This window comes from Eumetopias jubatus, unplaced genomic scaffold, assembly GCF_037043125.1.
Source record: "Eumetopias jubatus isolate StellerSeaLion01/CBP00866 unplaced genomic scaffold, mEumJub1_p1.0 scaffold_6, whole genome shotgun sequence".
Lineage (NCBI taxonomy): Eukaryota > Metazoa > Chordata > Mammalia > Carnivora > Otariidae > Eumetopias > Eumetopias jubatus.
In genome coordinates, this window is record NW_028274812.1 from 109,580,145 (window position 1) to 109,599,646 (window position 19,502).

Genomic DNA, 19,502 nt, shown 5'->3' on the forward strand with positions numbered 1-19,502 from the left:
TGCAGAAAAAGCATTTGACAAAGTACCACATCCTTTCTTGATCCAAACTCTTCACAGTATAGGGATAGAGGGTACATACCTCAATATCATAAAAGCCATCTATGAAAAACCTACAGCGAATATCATTCTCAATGGGGAAAGGCCGAGAGCTTTTCCCCTAAAGTCAGGAACGCGGCAGGGATGTCCACTCTCACCAGTGCTATTCAACGTATTATTAGAAGTCCTAGCCACAGCAATCAGACAACAAAAAGAAATCAAAGGCATCCAAATCGGCAAAGAGGAAGTCAAACCTCTCACTCTTTGCAGATGATAAGATACTGTATGTGGAAAACCCAAAAGACTCCACCCCAAAACTGCTAGAACTCATTCAGGAATTCAGTAAAGTAGCAGGATACAACATCAGTGCACAGAAATCGGTGGCATTCCTCTACACCAACAACAAGACAGAAGAGAGACAAATCAAGGAGTCGATCCCATTTACAATTGCACCCAAAACCATTAGATCCCTAGGAAGAAATCTAAGCAAAGAGGCAAAGGAGCTGTACTCAGAGAACTATGAAATACTCATGAAAGAAATGGAAGAAGACACAAAGAAATGGAACAACGTTCCGTGCTCATGGATTGGGAGAATCAACATTGTGAAGATGTCAATGCTACCTAGAGCAATCTACACATTCAGTGCAATCCCCATCAAAATACCATCCACTTTTCTCAAAGAAATGGAAGAAATAATCCTCAAATTTGTATGGAACCAGAAGAGACCCAGAATAGCCAGAGGACTCCTGAAAAAGAAAAGCAAAGCTGGCGGCATCACAATTCCGGACTTCCAGCTCTATGACAAAGCTGTCATCATCAAGACAGTATGGTACTGGCACAAAAACAGACACAGAGATCAATGGAACAGAATCGAGAGCCCAGAAATGGACCCTCAACTCTATGGTCAACTTATCTTTGACAAAGCAGGAAAGAATGTCCAATGGCAAAAAGACAGTCTCTTCAACAAATGGTGTTGGGAAAATTGGACAGCCACATGCAGAAGAATGAAACTGGACCATTTCCTTACACCACACACAAAAATAGACTCCAAACGGTTGAAAGACCTAAACGTGAGACAGGAGTCCATCAAAATCCTAAAGGAGAACACAGGTAGCAACCTTTTCGACCTTAGCCGCAGCAACTTCTTCCTAGAAACATCGCCAAAGGCACGGGAAGCCAGGGCAAAAACGAACTCTTGGGATTTCATCAAGATAAAAAGCTTTTGCACAGCAAAAGAGACAGTCCACAAAACCAAAAGACAACCGACAGAATGGGAGAAAATATTTGCAAATGACCTATCAGATAAAGGGCTAGTATCCAAAATCTATAAAGAACTGATCAAACTCAACACCCAAAGAAGAAATAATCCAATCAAGAAATGGGCAGAAGACATGAACAGACATTTCTCCAAAGAAGACATCCAAATGGCCAACAGGCACATGAAAAAGTGCTCCACATCGCTCGGCATCAGGGAAATCCAAATCAAAACCTCCATGAGATACCACCTCACACCCGTCAGAATGGCTGAAATTAACAAGTCAGGGAACGACCGATGTTGGCGGGGATGTGGAGAAAGGGGAACCCTCCTACACTGTTGGTGGGAATGCAAGCTGGTGCAACCCCTCTGGGAAACAGCATGGAGGTTCCTCAAACAGTTGAAATTAGAGCTACCGTTCGATCCAGCAATTGCACTACTGGGTCTTTACCACAAAGATACAAATGTAGGGACCCGAAGGGGTACGTGTACCCCAATGTTTATAGCAGCAATGTCCACCATAGCCAAACGGTGGAAAGAGCCAAGATGCCCATCGACAGATGAATGGATAAAGAAGATGTGGTGTATATACACAATGGAATATTATGCAGCCATCAAAAGGAATGAGATCTTGCCATTTGCAACGACGTGGATGGAACTGGAGGGTGTTATGCTGAGTGAAATAAGTCAATCAGAGAAAGACATGTATCATATGACCTCACTGATATGAGGAATTCTTCATCTCGGGAAAGAAACTGAGTGTTACTGGAGTGGTTGGGGGTGGGAGGGATGGGGTGGCTGGGTGATAGACATTGGGGAGGGTATGTGCTACGGTGAGCGCTGTGAATTGTGCAAGACTGTTGAATCACAGTTCTGTACTTCTGAAACAAATAACGCAACATATTTTAAGAAAAAAGAAAAAGAAGAAGATAACAGGAGAGGAAGAAAAGGGGAGTATGTCAGAGGGGGAGACGAACCATGAGAGATGATGGACTCTGAGAAACAAACTGAGGGTTCTAGAGGGGAGGGGGGTAGGAGGAGGGGTGAGCCTGGTGATGGGTATTGAGGAGGGCACGTTCGGCATGGAGCACTGGGTGTTATGAACAAACAATGAATCATGGAACACTGCACCAAAAACTAATGATGTAATATATGGTGATTAACATAACAATAAAAAATTAAAAAAAAAAAACAAGACCCATCAATATGCTGTCTGCAAGAGACTCATTTTAGACCCAAAGACACCCCCACATTGAAAGTGAGGGGGTGGAAAACCATTTACCATGCTAATGGACACCAAAAGAAAGCTGGGGTGGCAGTCCGTATACCAGACAAACTAGATTTTAAAACAAAGACTGTAATAAGAGATGAGGAAGGACACTATATCCTACTTAAAGGGTCTATCCAACAAGAAGATCTAACAATTGTAAATATCTATGCCCCGAACATGGGAGCAGCCAATTATGTGAGGCAATTAATAACAAAAGCAAAGAAACACATTGACAACAATACAATCATAGTGGGGGACTTTAACACCGCCCTGACTGAAATGGACAGATCATCTAAGCCAAAGATCAACAAGGAAATAAAGACTTTAAATGACACACTGGACCAAATGGACTTCACAGACATATTCAGAACATTCCATCCCCAAGCAAAGGAATACACATTCTTCTCTAGTGCCCATGGAACATTCTCCAGAACTGATCACATCCCAGGTCACAAATCAGGTCTCAATCGGTACCAAAAGATTGGGATCATTCCCTGCATATTTTCAGACCACAATGCTTTGAAACTAGAACTCAACCACAAGAGGAAAGTCGGAAAGAACTCAAATACATGGAGGCTAAAGAGCATCCTACTAAAGAATGAATGGGTCAACCAGGAAATTAAAGAAGAATTAAAAAAATTCATGGAAACCAATGAAAATGAAAACACAGCGGTTCCAAATCTTTGGGATACAACAAAGGCAGTCCTGAGAGGAAAGTATATAGCAATACAAGCCTTTCTCAAGAAACAAGAAAGGTCTCAAATACACAACCTGACCCTACACCGAAAGGAGCTGGAGAAAGAACAGCAAATAAAGCCTAAACCCAGCAGGAGAAGAGAAATGATAAAGATCAGAGCAGAAATCAATGAACTAGAAACCAAAAGAACAGTAGAACAGATCCACGAAACTAGGAGCTGGTTCTTGGAAAGAATGAACAAGATTGATAAACCCCTGGCCAGACTTATCAAGAAGAAAAGAGAAATGACCCAAATCAACAAAATCATGAAGGAAAGAGGAGAGATCACAACCAACACCAAAGAAATACAAACAATGATAAGAACATATTATGAGCAACTCTATGCCAGCAAATTAGATAACCTGGAAGAAATGGGTGCATGCCTAGAGATGTATCAACTACCACAATTGAACCAGGAAGAAATAGAAAACCTGAACAGACCTATAACCACTAAGGAAATTGAAAGAGTCATCAAAAATCTCCCAAGAAACAAAAGCCCAGGGCCAGATGGCTTCCCAGGGGAATTCTATCAGCCATTTCAAGAAGAATTAATACCTATTCTCCTGAAACTGTTCCAAAAAATAGAAATGGAAGGGAAACTTCCAAACTCATTTTATGAGGCCAGCATTACCTTGATCCCAAAACCAGACAAAGACCCCATCAAAAAAGAGAATTACAGACCAATATCCTTGATGAACATGGAAGCAAAATTTCTCACACACACACACACACAAAAACTAGCCAATGGGTTCCAACAGTACATTAAAAGGATTATTCACCAGGACCAAGTGGGATTTATTCCTGGGCTGCAAGGCTGGTTCAACATCCGCAAATCAATCAACGTGATACAATACATTAACAAAAGAAAGAGCAAGAATCATATGATCCTCTCAATAGATGCAGAAAAAGCATTTGACAAAGTACCACATCCTTTCTTGATCCAAACTCTTCAGAGTATAGGGATAGAGGGTACATACCTCAATATCATAAAAGCCATCTATGAAAAACCTACAGCGAATATCATTCTCAATGGGGAAAGGCCGAGAGCTTTTCCCCTAAAGTCAGGAACGCGGCAGGGATGTCCACTCTCACCAGTGCTATTCAACGTAGTATTAGAAGTCCTAGCCACAGCAATCAGACAACAAAAAGAAATCAAAGGCATCCAAATCGTCAAAGAGGAAGTCAAACCTCTCACTCTTTGCAGATGATAAGATACTGTATGTGGAAAACCCAAAAGACTCCACCCCAAAACTGCTAGAACTCATACAGGAATTCAGTAAAGTAGCAGGATACAACATCAGTGCACAGAAATCGGTGGCATTCCTCTACACCAACAACAAGACAGAAGAGAGACAAATCAAGGAGTCGATCCCATTTACAATTGCACCCAAAACCATTAGATCCCTAGGAAGAAATCTAAGCAAAGAGGCAAAGGAGCTGTACTCAGAGAACTATGAAATACTCATGAAAGAAATGGAAGAAGACACAAAGAAATGGAACAACGTTCCGTGCTCATGGATTGGGAGAATCAACATTGTGAAGATGTCAATGCTACCTAGAGCAATCTACACATTCAGTGCAATCCCCATCAAAATACCATCCACTTTTCTCAAAGAAATGGAAGAAATAATCCTCAAATTTGTATGGAACCAGAAGAGACCCAGAATAGCCAGAGGACTCCTGAAAAAGAAAAGCAAAGCTGGCGGCATCACAATTCCGGACTTCCAGCTCTATGACAAAGCTGTCATCATCAAGACAGTATGGTACTGGCACAAAAACAGACACAGAGATCAATGGAACAGAATCGAGAGCCCAGAAATGGACCCTCAACTCTATGGTCAACTTATCTTTGACAAAGCAGGAAAGAATGTCCAATGGCAAAAAGACAGTCTCTTCAACAAATGGTGTTGGGAAAATTGGACAGCCACATGCAGAAGAATGAAACTGGACCATTTCCTTACACCACACACAAAAATAGACTCCAAACGGTTGAAAGACCTAAACGTGAGACAGGAGTCCATCAAAATCCTAAAGGAGAACACAGGTAGCAACCTTTTCGACCTTAGCCGCAGCAACTTCTTCCTAGAAACATCGCCAAAGGCACGGGAAGCCAGGGCAAAAACGAACTCTTGGGATTTCATCAAGATAAAAAGCTTTTGCACAGCAAAAGAGACAGTCCACAAAACCAAAAGACAACCGACAGAATGGGAGAAAATATTTGCAAATGACCTATCAGATAAAGGGCTAGTATCCAAAATCTATAAAGAACTGATCAAACTCAACACCCAAAGAAGAAATAATCCAATCAAGAAATGGGCAGAAGACATGAACAGACATTTCTCCAAAGAAGACATCCAAATGGCCAACAGGCACATGAAAAAGTGCTCCACATCGCTCGGCATCAGGGAAATCCAAATCAAAACCTCCATGAGATACCACCTCACACCCGTCAGAATGGCTGAAATTAACAAGTCAGGGAACGACAGATGTTGGCGGGGATGTGGAGAAAGGGGAACCCTCCTACACTGTTGGTGGGAATGCAAGCTGGTGCAACCCCTCTGGGAAACAGCATGGAGGTTCCTCAAACAGTTGAAATTAGAGCTACCGTTCGATCCAGCAATTGCACTACTGGGTCTTTACCACAAAGATACAAATGTAGGGACCCGAAGGGGTACGTGTACCCCAATGTTTATAGCAGCAATGTCCACCATAGCCAAACGGTGGAAAGAGCCAAGATGCCCATCGACAGATGAATGGATAAAGAAGATGTGGTGTATATACACAATGGAATATTATGCAGCCATCAAAAGGAATGAGATCTTGCCATTTGCAACGACGTGGATGGAACTGGAGGGTGTTATGCTGAGTGAAATAAGTCAATCAGAGAAAGACATGTATCATATGACCTCACTGATATGAGGAATTCTTCATCTCGGGAAAGAAACTGAGTGTTACTGGAGTGGTTGGGGGTGGGAGGGATGGGGTGGCTGGGTGATAGACATTGGGGAGGGTATGTGCTACGGTGAGCGCTGTGAATTGTGCAAGACTGTTGAATCACAGTTCTGTACTTCTGAAACAAATAACGCAACATATTTTAAGAAAAAAGAAAAAGAAGAAGATAACAGGAGAGGAAGAAAAGGGGAGTATGTCAGAGGGGGAGACGAACCATGAGAGATGATGGACTCTGAGAAACAAACTGAGGGTTCTAGAGGGGAGGGGGGTAGGAGGAGGGGTGAGCCTGGTGATGGGTATTGAGGAGGGCACGTTCGGCATGGAGCACTGGGTGTTATGAACAAACAATGAATCATGGAACACTGCACCAAAAACTAATGATGTAATATATGGTGATTAACATAACAATAAAAAATTAAAAAAAAAAACAAGACCCATCAATATGCTGTCTGCAAGAGACTCATTTTAGACCCAAAGACACCCCCACATTGAAAGTGAGGGGGTGGAAAACCATTTACCATGCTAATGGACACCAAAAGAAAGCTGGGGTGGCAGTCCGTATACCAGACAAACTAGATTTTAAAACAAAGACTGTAATAAGAGATGAGGAAGGACACTATATCCTACTTAAAGGGTCTATCCAACAAGAAGATCTAACAATTGTAAATATCTATGCCCCGAACATGGGAGCAGCCAATTATGTGAGGCAATTAATAACAAAAGCAAAGAAACACATTGACAACAATACAATCATAGTGGGGGACTTTAACACCGCCCTGACTGAAATGGACAGATCATCTAAGCCAAAGATCAACAAGGAAATAAAGACTTTAAATGACACACTGGACCAAATGGACTTCACAGACATATTCAGAACATTCCATCCCCAAGCAAAGGAATACACATTCTTCTCTAGTGCCCATGGAACATTCTCCAGAACTGATCACATCCCAGGTCACAAATCAGGTCTCAATCGGTACCAAAAGATTGGGATCATTCCCTGCATATTTTCAGACCACAATGCTTTGAAACTAGAACTCAACCACAAGAGGAAAGTCGGAAAGAACTCAAATACATGGAGGCTAAAGAGCATCCTACTAAAGAATGAATGGGTCAACCAGGAAATTAAAGAAGAATTAAAAAAATTCATGGAAACCAATGAAAATGAAAACACAACGGTTCCAAATCTTTGGGATACAACAAAGGCAGTCCTGAGAGGAAAGTATATAGCAATACAAGCCTTTCTCAAGAAACAAGAAAGGTCTCAAATACACAACCTGACCCTACACCGAAAGGAGCTGGAGAAAGAACAGCAAATAAAGCCTAAACCCAGCAGGAGAAGAGAAATGATAAAGATCAGAGCAGAAATCAATGAACTAGAAACCAAAAGAACAGTAGAACAGATCCACGAAACTAGGAGCTGGTTCTTGGAAAGAATGAACAAGATTGATAAACCCCTGGCCAGACTTATCAAGAAGAAAAGAGAAATGACCCAAATCAACAAAATCATGAAGGAAAGAGGAGAGATCACAACCAACACCAAAGAAATACAAACAATGATAAGAACATATTATGAGCAACTCTATGCCAGCAAATTAGATAACCTGGAAGAAATGGGTGCATGCCTAGAGATGTATCAACTACCACAATTGAACCAGGAAGAAATAGAAAACCTGAACAGACCTATAACCACTAAGGAAATTGAAAGAGTCATCAAAAATCTCCCAAGAAACAAAAGCCCAGGGCCAGATGGCTTCCCAGGGGAATTCTATCAGCCATTTCAAGAAGAATTAATACCTATTGTCCTGAAACTGTTCCAAAAAATAGAAATGGAAGGGAAACTTCCAAACTCATTTTATGAGGCCAGCATTACCTTGATCCCAAAACCAGACAAAGACCCCATCAAAAAAGAGAATTACAGACCAATATCCTTGATGAACATGGAAGCAAAATTTCTCACACACACACACACACAAAAACTAGCCAATGGGTTCCAACAGTACATTAAAAGGATTATTCACCAGGACCAAGTGGGATTTATTCCTGGGCTGCAAGGCTGGTTCAACATCCGCAAATCAATCAACGTGATACAATACATTAACAAAAGAAAGAGCAAGAATCATATGATCCTCTCAATAGATGCAGAAAAAGCATTTGACAAAGTACAACATCCTTTCTTGATCCAAACTCTTCACAGTATAGGGATAGAGGGTACATACCTCAATATCATAAAAGCCATCTATGAAAAACCTACAGCGAATATCATTCTCAATGGGGAAAGGCCGAGAGCTTTTCCCCTAAAGTCAGGAACGCGGCAGGGATGTCCACTCTCACCAGTGCTATTCAACGTAGTATTAGAAGTCCTAGCCACAGCAATCAGACAACAAAAAGAAATCAAAGGCATCCAAATCGGCAAAGAGGAAGTCAAACCTCTCACTCTTTGCAGATGATAAGATACTGTATGTGGAAAACCCAAAAGACTCCACCCCAAAACTGCTAGAACTCATACAGGAATTCAGTAAAGTAGCAGGATACAACATCAGTGCACAGAAATCGGTGGCATTCCTCTACACCAACAACAAGACAGAAGAGAGACAAATCAAGGAGTCGATCCCATTTACAATTGCACCCAAAACCATTAGATCCCTAGGAAGAAATCTAAGCAAAGAGGCAAAGGAGCTGTACTCAGAGAACTATGAAATACTCATGAAAGAAATGGAAGAAGACACAAAGAAATGGAACAACGTTCCGTGCTCATGGATTGGGAGAATCAACATTGTGAAGATGTCAATGCTACCTAGAGCAATCTACACATTCAGTGCAATCCCCATCAAAATACCATCCACTTTTCTCAAAGAAATGGAAGAAATAATCCTCAAATTTGTATGGAACCAGAAGAGACCCAGAATAGCCAGAGGACTCCTGAAAAAGAAAAGCAAAGCTGGCGGCATCACAATTCCGGACTTCCAGCTCTATGACAAAGCTGTCATCATCAAGACAGTATGGTACTGGCACAAAAACAGACACAGAGATCAATGGAACAGAATCGAGAGCCCAGAAATGGACCCTCAACTCTATGGTCAACTTATCTTTGACAAAGCAGGAAAGAATGTCCAATGGCAAAAAGACAGTCTCTTCAACAAATGGTGTTGGGAAAATTGGACAGCCACATGCAGAAGAATGAAACTGGACCATTTCCTTACACCACACACAAAAATAGACTCCAAACGGTTGAAAGACCTAAACGTGAGACAGGAGTCCATCAAAATCCTAAAGGAGAACACAGGTAGCAACCTTTTCGACCTTAGCCGCAGCAACTTCTTCCTAGAAACATCGCCAAAGGCACGGGAAGCCAGGGCAAAAACGAACTCTTGGGATTTCATCAAGATAAAAAGCTTTTGCACAGCAAAAGAGACAGTCCACAAAACCAAAAGACAACCGACAGAATGGGAGAAAATATTTGCAAATGACCTATCAGATAAAGGGCTAGTATCCAAAATCTATAAAGAACTGATCAAACTCAACACCCAAAGAAGAAATAATCCAATCAAGAAATGGGCAGAAGACATGAACAGACATTTCTCCAAAGAAGACATCCAAATGGCCAACAGGCACATGAAAAAGTGCTCCACATCGCTCGGCATCAGGGAAATCCAAATCAAAACCTCCATGAGATACCACCTCACACCCGTCAGAATGGCTGAAATTAACAAGTCAGGGAACGACAGATGTTGGCGGGGATGTGGAGAAAGGGGAACCCTCCTACACTGTTGGTGGGAATGCAAGCTGGTGCAACCCCTCTGGGAAACAGCATGGAGGTTCCTCAAACAGTTGAAATTAGAGCTACCGTTCGATCCAGCAATTGCACTACTGGGTCTTTACCACAAAGATACAAATGTAGGGACCCGAAGGGGTACGTGTACCCCAATGTTTATAGCAGCAATGTCCACCATAGCCAAACGGTGGAAAGAGCCAAGATGCCCATCGACAGATGAATGGATAAAGAAGATGTGGTGTATATACACAATGGAATATTATGCAGCCATCAAAAGGAATGAGATCTTGCCATTTGCAACGACGTGGATGGAACTGGAGGGTGTTATGCTGAGTGAAATAAGTCAATCAGAGAAAGACATGTATCATATGACCTCACTGATATGAGGAATTCTTCATCTCGGGAAAGAAACTGAGTGTTACTGGAGTGGTTGGGGGTGGGAGGGATGGGGTGGCTGGGTGATAGACATTGGGGAGGGTATGTGCTACGGTGAGCGCTGTGAATTGTGCAAGACTGTTGAATCACAGTTCTGTACTTCTGAAACAAATAACGCAACATATTTTAAGAAAAAAGAAAAAGAAGAAGATAACAGGAGAGGAAGAAAAGGGGAGTATGTCAGAGGGGGAGACGAACCATGAGAGATGATGGACTCTGAGAAACAAACTGAGGGTTCTAGAGGGGAGGGGGGTAGGAGGAGGGGTGAGCCTGGTGATGGGTATTGAGGAGGGCACGTTCGGCATGGAGCACTGGGTGTTATGAACAAACAATGAATCATGGAACACTGCACCAAAAACTAATGATGTAATATATGGTGATTAACATAACAATAAAAAATTAAAAAAAAAAACAAGACCCATCAATATGCTGTCTGCAAGAGACTCATTTTAGACCCAAAGACACCCCCACATTGAAAGTGTGGGGGTGGAAAACCATTTACCATGCTAATGGACACCAAAAGAAAGCTGGGGTGGCAGTCCGTATACCAGACAAACTAGATTTTAAAACAAAGACTGTAATAAGAGATGAGGAAGGACACTATATCCTACTTAAAGGGTCTATCCAACAAGAAGATCTAACAATTGTAAATATCTATGCCCCGAACATGGGAGCAGCCAATTATGTGAGGCAATTAATAACAAAAGCAAAGAAACACATTGACAACAATACAATCATAGTGGGGGACTTTAACACCGCCCTGACTGAAATGGACAGATCATCTAAGCCAAAGATCAACAAGGAAATAAAGACTTTAAATGACACACTGGACCAAATGGACTTCACAGACATATTCAGAACATTCCATCCCCAAGCAAAGGAATACACATTCTTCTCTAGTGCCCATGGAACATTCTCCAGAACTGATCACATCCCAGGTCACAAATCAGGTCTCAATCGGTACCAAAAGATTGGGATCATTCCCTGCATATTTTCAGACCACAATGCTTTGAAACTAGAACTCAACCACAAGAGGAAAGTCGGAAAGAACTCAAATACATGGAGGCTAAAGAGCATCCTACTAAAGAATGAATGGGTCAACCAGGAAATTAAAGAAGAATTAAAAAAATTCATGGAAACCAATGAAAATGAAAACACAACGGTTCCAAATCTTTGGGATACAACAAAGGCAGTCCTGAGAGGAAAGTATATAGCAATACAAGCCTTTCTCAAGAAACAAGAAAGGTCTCAAATACACAACCTGACCCTACACCGAAAGGAGCTGGAGAAAGAACAGCAAATAAAGCCTAAACCCAGCAGGAGAAGAGAAATGATAAAGATCAGAGCAGAAATCAATGAACTAGAAACCAAAAGAACAGTAGAACAGATCCACGAAACTAGGAGCTGGTTCTTGGAAAGAATGAACAAGATTGATAAACCCCTGGCCAGACTTATCAAGAAGAAAAGAGAAATGACCCAAATCAACAAAATCATGAAGGAAAGAGGAGAGATCACAACCAACACCAAAGAAATACAAACAATGATAAGAACATATTATGAGCAACTCTATGCCAGCAAATTAGATAACCTGGAAGAAATGGGTGCATGCCTAGAGATGTATCAACTACCACAATTGAACCAGGAAGAAATAGAAAACCTGAACAGACCTATAACCACTAAGGAAATTGAAAGAGTCATCAAAAATCTCCCAAGAAACAAAAGCCCAGGGCCAGATGGCTTCCCAGGGGAATTCTATCAGCCATTTCAAGAAGAATTAATACCTATTGTCCTGAAACTGTTCCAAAAAATAGAAATGGAAGGGAAACTTCCAAACTCATTTTATGAGGCCAGCATTACCTTGATCCCAAAACCAGACAAAGACCCCATCAAAAAAGAGAATTACAGACCAATATCCTTGATGAACATGGAAGCAAAATTTCTCACACACACACACACACAAAAACTAGCCAATGGGTTCCAACAGTACATTAAAAGGATTATTCACCAGGACCAAGTGGGATTTATTCCTGGGCTGCAAGGCTGGTTCAACATCCGCAAATCAATCAACGTGATACAATACATTAACAAAAGAAAGAGCAAGAATCATATGATCCTCTCAATAGATGCAGAAAAAGCATTTGACAAAGTACAACATCCTTTCTTGATCCAAACTCTTCACAGTATAGGGATAGAGGGTACATACCTCAATATCATAAAAGCCATCTATGAAAAACCTACAGCGAATATCATTCTCAATGGGGAAAGGCCGAGAGCTTTTCCCCTAAAGTCAGGAACGCGGCAGGGATGTCCACTCTCACCAGTGCTATTCAACGTAGTATTAGAAGTCCTAGCCACAGCAATCAGACAACAAAAAGAAATCAAAGGCATCCAAATCGGCAAAGAGGAAGTCAAACCTCTCACTCTTTGCAGATGATAAGATACTGTATGTGGAAAACCCAAAAGACTCCACCCCAAAACTGCTAGAACTCATACAGGAATTCAGTAAAGTAGCAGGATACAACATCAGTGCACAGAAATCGGTGGCATTCCTCTACACCAACAACAAGACAGAAGAGAGACAAATCAAGGAGTCGATCCCATTTACAATTGCACCCAAAACCATTAGATCCCTAGGAAGAAATCTAAGCAAAGAGGCAAAGGAGCTGTACTCAGAGAACTATGAAATACTCATGAAAGAAATGGAAGAAGACACAAAGAAATGGAACAACGTTCCGTGCTCATGGATTGGGAGAATCAACATTGTGAAGATGTCAATGCTACCTAGAGCAATCTACACATTCAGTGCAATCCCCATCAAAATACCATCCACTTTTCTCAAAGAAATGGAAGAAATAATCCTCAAATTTGTATGGAACCAGAAGAGACCCAGAATAGCCAGAGGACTCCTGAAAAAGAAAAGCAAAGCTGGCGGCATCACAATTCCGGACTTCCAGCTCTATGACAAAGCTGTCATCATCAAGACAGTATGGTACTGGCACAAAAACAGACACAGAGATCAATGGAACAGAATCGAGAGCCCAGAAATGGACCCTCAACTCTATGGTCAACTTATCTTTGACAAAGCAGGAAAGAATGTCCAATGGCAAAAAGACAGTCTCTTCAACAAATGGTGTTGGGAAAATTGGACAGCCACATGCAGAAGAATGAAACTGGACCATTTCCTTACACCACACACAAAAATAGACTCCAAACGGTTGAAAGACCTAAACGTGAGACAGGAGTCCATCAAAATCCTAAAGGAGAACACAGGTAGCAACCTTTTCGACCTTAGCCGCAGCAACTTCTTCCTAGAAACATCGCCAAAGGCATGGGAAGCCAGGGCAAAAACGAACTCTTGGGATTTCATCAAGATAAAAAGCTTTTGCACAGCAAAAGAGACAGTCCACAAAACCAAAAGACAACCGACAGAATGGGAGAAAATATTTGCAAATGACCTATCAGATAAAGGGCTAGTATCCAAAATCTATAAAGAACTGATCAAACTCAACACCCAAAGAAGAAATAATCCAATCAAGAAATGGGCAGAAGACATGAACAGACATTTCTCCAAAGAAGACATCCAAATGGCCAACAGGCACATGAAAAAGTGCTCCACATCGCTCGGCATCAGGGAAATCCAAATCAAAACCTCCATGAGATACCACCTCACACCCGTCAGAATGGCTGAAATTAACAAGTCAGGGAACGACAGATGTTGGCGGGGATGTGGAGAAAGGGGAACCCTCCTACACTGTTGGTGGGAATGCAAGCTGGTGCAACCCCTCTGGGAAACAGCATGGAGGTTCCTCAAACAGTTGAAATTAGAGCTACCGTTCGATCCAGCAATTGCACTACTGGGTCTTTACCACAAAGATACAAATGTAGGGACCCGAAGGGGTACGTGTACCCCAATGTTTATAGCAGCAATGTCCACCATAGCCAAACGGTGGAAAGAGCCAAGATGCCCATCGACAGATGAATGGATAAAGAAGATGTGGTGTATATACACAATGGAATATTATGCAGCCATCAAAAGGAATGAGATCTTGCCATTTGCAACGACGTGGATGGAACTGGAGGGTGTTATGCTGAGTGAAATAAGTCAATCAGAGAAAGACATGTATCATATGACCTCACTGATATGAGGAATTCTTCATCTCGGGAAAGAAACTGAGTGTTACTGGAGTGGTTGGGGGTGGGAGGGATGGGGTGGCTGGGTGATAGACATTGGGGAGGGTATGTGCTACGGTGAGCGCTGTGAATTGTGCAAGACTGTTGAATCACAGTTCTGTACTTCTGAAACAAATAACGCAACATATTTTAAGAAAAAAGAAAAAGAAGAAGATAACAGGAGAGGAAGAAAAGGGGAGTATGTCAGAGGGGGAGACGAACCATGAGAGATGATGGACTCTGAGAAACAAACTGAGGGTTCTAGAGGGGAGGGGGGTAGGAGGAGGGGTGAGCCTGGTGATGGGTATTGAGGAGGGCACGTTCGGCATGGAGCACTGGGTGTTATGAACAAACAATGAATCATGGAACACTGCACCAAAAACTAATGATGTAATATATGGTGATTAACATAACAATAAAAAATTAAAAAAAAAAAAACAAGACCCATCAATATGCTGTCTGCAAGAGACTCATTTTAGACCCAAAGACACCCCCACATTGAAAGTGAGGGGGTGGAAAACCATTTACCATGCTAATGGACACCAAAAGAAAGCTGGGGTGGCAGTCCGTATACCAGACAAACTAGATTTTAAAACAAAGACTGTAATAAGAGATGAGGAAGGACACTATATCCTACTTAAAGGGTCTATCCAACAAGAAGATCTAACAATTGTAAATATCTATGCCCCGAACATGGGAGCAGCCAATTATGTGAGGCAATTAATAACAAAAGCAAAGAAACACATTGACAACAATACAATCATAGTGGGGGACTTTAACACCGCCCTGACTGAAATGGACAGATCATCTAAGCCAAAGATCAACAAGGAAATAAAGACTTTAAATGACACACTGGACCAAATGGACTTCACAGACATATTCAGAACATTCCATCCCCAAGCAAAGGAATACACATTCTTCTCTAGTGCCCATGGAACATTCTCCAGAACTGATCACATCCCAGGTCACAAATCAGGTCTCAATCGGTACCAAAAGATTGGGATCATTCCCTGCATATTTTCAGACCACAATGCTTTGAAACTAGAACTCAACCACAAGAGGAAAGTCGGAAAGAACTCAAATACATGGAGGCTAAAGAGCATCCTACTAAAGAATGAATGGGTCAACCAGGAAATTAAAGAAGAATTAAAAAAATTCATGGAAACCAATGAAAATGAAAACACAGCGGTTCCAAATCTTTGGGATACAACAAAGGCAGTCCTGAGAGGAAAGTATATAGCAATACAAGCCTTTCTCAAGAAACAAGAAAGGTCTCAAATACACAACCTGACCCTACACCGAAAGGAGCTGGAGAAAGAACAGCAAATAAAGCCTAAACCCAGCAGGAGAAGAGAAATGATAAAGATCAGAGCAGAAATCAATGAACTAGAAACCAAAAGAACAGTAGAACAGATCCACGAAACTAGGAGCTGGTTCTTGGAAAGAATGAACAAGATTGATAAACCCCTGGCCAGACTTATCAAGAAGAAAAGAGAAATGACCCAAATCAACAAAATCATGAAGGAAAGAGGAGAGATCACAACCAACACCAAAGAAATACAAACAATGATAAGAACATATTATGAGCAACTCTATGCCAGCAAATTAGATAACCTGGAAGAAATGGGTGCATGCCTAGAGATGTATCAACTACCACAATTGAACCAGGAAGAAATAGAAAACCTGAACAGACCTATAACCACTAAGGAAATTGAAAGAGTCATCAAAAATCTCCCAAGAAACAAAAGCCCAGGGCCAGATGGCTTCCCAGGGGAATTCTATCAGCCATTTCAAGAAGAATTAATACCTATTCTCCTGAAACTGTTCCAAAAAATAGAAATGGAAGGGAAACTTCCAAACTCATTTTATGAGGCCAGCATTACCTTGATCCCAAAACCAGACAAAGACCCCATCAAAAAAGAGAATTACAGACCAATATCCTTGATGAACATGGAAGCAAAATTTCTCACACACACACACACACAAAAACTAGCCAATGGGTTCCAACAGTACATTAAAAGGATTATTCACCAGGACCAAGTGGGATTTATTCCTGGGCTGCAAGGCTGGTTCAACATCCGCAAATCAATCAACGTGATACAATACATTAACAAAAGAAAGAGCAAGAATCATATGATCCTCTCAATAGATGCAGAAAAAGCATTTGACAAAGTACCACATCCTTTCTTGATCCAAACTCTTCAGAGTATAGGGATAGAGGGTACATACCTCAATATCATAAAAGCCATCTATGAAAAACCTACAGCGAATATCATTCTCAATGGGGAAAGGCCGAGAGCTTTTCCCCTAAAGTCAGGAACGCGGCAGGGATGTCCACTCTCACCAGTGCTATTCAACGTAGTATTAGAAGTCCTAGCCACAGCAATCAGACAACAAAAAGAAATCAAAGGCATCCAAATCGGCAAAGAGGAAGTCAAACCTCTCACTCTTTGCAGATGATAAGATACTGTATGTGGAAAACCCAAAAGACTCCACCCCAAAACTGCTAGAACTCATACAGGAATTCAGTAAAGTAGCAGGATACAACATCAGTGCACAGAAATCGGTGGCATTCCTCTACACCAACAACAAGACAGAAGAGAGACAAATCAAGGAGTCGATCCCATTTACAATTGCACCCAAAACCATTAGATCCCTAGGAAGAAATCTAAGCAAAGAGGCAAAGGAGCTGTACTCAGAGAACTATGAAATACTCATGAAAGAAATGGAAGAAGACACAAAGAAATGGAACAACGTTCCGTGCTCATGGATTGGGAGAATCAACATTGTGAAGATGTCAATGCTACCTAGAGCAATCTACACATTCAGTGCAATCCCCATCAAAATACCATCCACTTTTCTCAAAGAAATGGAAGAAATAATCCTCAAATTTGTATGGAACCAGAAGAGACCCAGAATAGCCAGAGGACTCCTGAAAAAGAAAAGCAAAGCTGGCGGCATCACAATTCCGGACTTCCAGCTCTATGACAAAGCTGTCATCATCAAGACAGTATGGTACTGGCACAAAAACAGACACAGAGATCAATGGAACAGAATCGAGAGCCCAGAAATGGACCCTCAACTCTATGGTCAACTTATCTTTGACAAAGCAGGAAAGAATGTCCAATGGCAAAAAGACAGTCTCTTCAACAAATGGTGTTGGGAAAATTGGACAGCCACATGCAGAAGAATGAAACTGGACCATTTCCTTACACCACACACAAAAATAGACTCCAAACGGTTGAAAGACCTAAACGTGAGACAGGAGTCCATCAAAATCCTAAAGGAGAACACAGGTAGCAACCTTTTCGACCTTAGCCGCAGCAACTTCTTCCTAGAAACATCGCCAAAGGCACGGGAAGCCAGGGCAAAAACGAACTCTTGGGATTTCATCAAGATAAAAAGCTTTTGCACAGCAAAAGAGACAGTCCACAAAACCAAAAGACAACCGACAGAATGGGAGAAAATATTTGCAAATGACCTATCAGATAAAGGGCTAGTATCCAAAATCTATAAAGAACTGATCAAACTCAACACCCAAAGAAGAAATAATCCAATCAAGAAATGGGCAGAAGACATGAACAGACATTTCTCCAAAGAAGACATCCAAATGGCCAACAGGCACATGAAAAAGTGCTCCACATCGCTCGGCATCAGGGAAATCCAAATCAAAACCTCCATGAGATACCACCTCACACCCGTCAGAATGGCTGAAATTAACAAGTCAGGGAACGACCGATGTTGGCGGGGATGTGGAGAAAGGGGAACCCTCCTACACTGTTGGTGGGAATGCAAGCTGGTGCAACCCCTCTGGGAAACAGCATGGAGGTTCCTCAAACAGTTGAAATTAGAGCTACCGTTCGATCCAGCAATTGCACTACTGGGTCTTTACCACAAAGATACAAATGTAGGGACCCGAAGGGGTACGTGTACCCCAATGTTTATAGCAGCAATGTCCACCATAGCCAAACGGTGGAAAGAGCCAAGATGCCCATCGACAGATGAATGGATAAAGAAGATGTGGTGTATATACACAATGGAATATTATGCAGCCATCAAAAGGAATGAGATCTTGCCATTTGCAACGACGTGGATGGAACTGGAGGGTGTTATGCTGAGTGAAATAAGTCAATCAGAGAAAGACATGTATCATATGACCTCACTGATATGAGGAATTCTTCATCTCGGGAAAGAAACTGAGTGTTACTGGAGTGGTTGGGGGTGGGAGGGATGGGGTGGCTGGGTGATAGACATTGGGGAGGGTATGTGCTACGGTGAGCGCTGTGAATTGTGCAAGACTGTTGAATCACAGTTCTGTACTTCTGAAACAAATAACGCAACATATTTTAAGAAAAAAGAAAAAGAAGAAGATAACAGGAGAGGAAGAAAAGGGGAGTATGTCAGAGGGGGAGACGAACCATGAGAGATGATGGACTCTGAGAAACAAACTGAGGGTTCTAGAGGGGAGGGGGGTAGGAGGAGGGGTGAGCCTGGTGATGGGTATTGAGGAGGGCACGTTCGGCATGGAGCACTGGGTGTTATGAACAAACAATGAATCATGGAACACTGCACCAAAAACTAATGATGTAATATATGGTGATTAACATAACAATAAAAAATTAAAAAAAAAAAAACAAGACCCATCAATATGCTGTCTGCAAGAGACTCATTTTAGACCCAAAGACACCCCCACATTGAAAGTGAGGGGGTGGAAAACCATTTACCATGCTAATGGACACCAAAAGAAAGCTGGGGTGGCAGTCCGTATACCAGACAAACTAGATTTTAAAACAAAGACTGTAATAAGAGATGAGGAAGGACACTATATCCTACTTAAAGGGTCTATCCAACAAGAAGATCTAACAATTGTAAA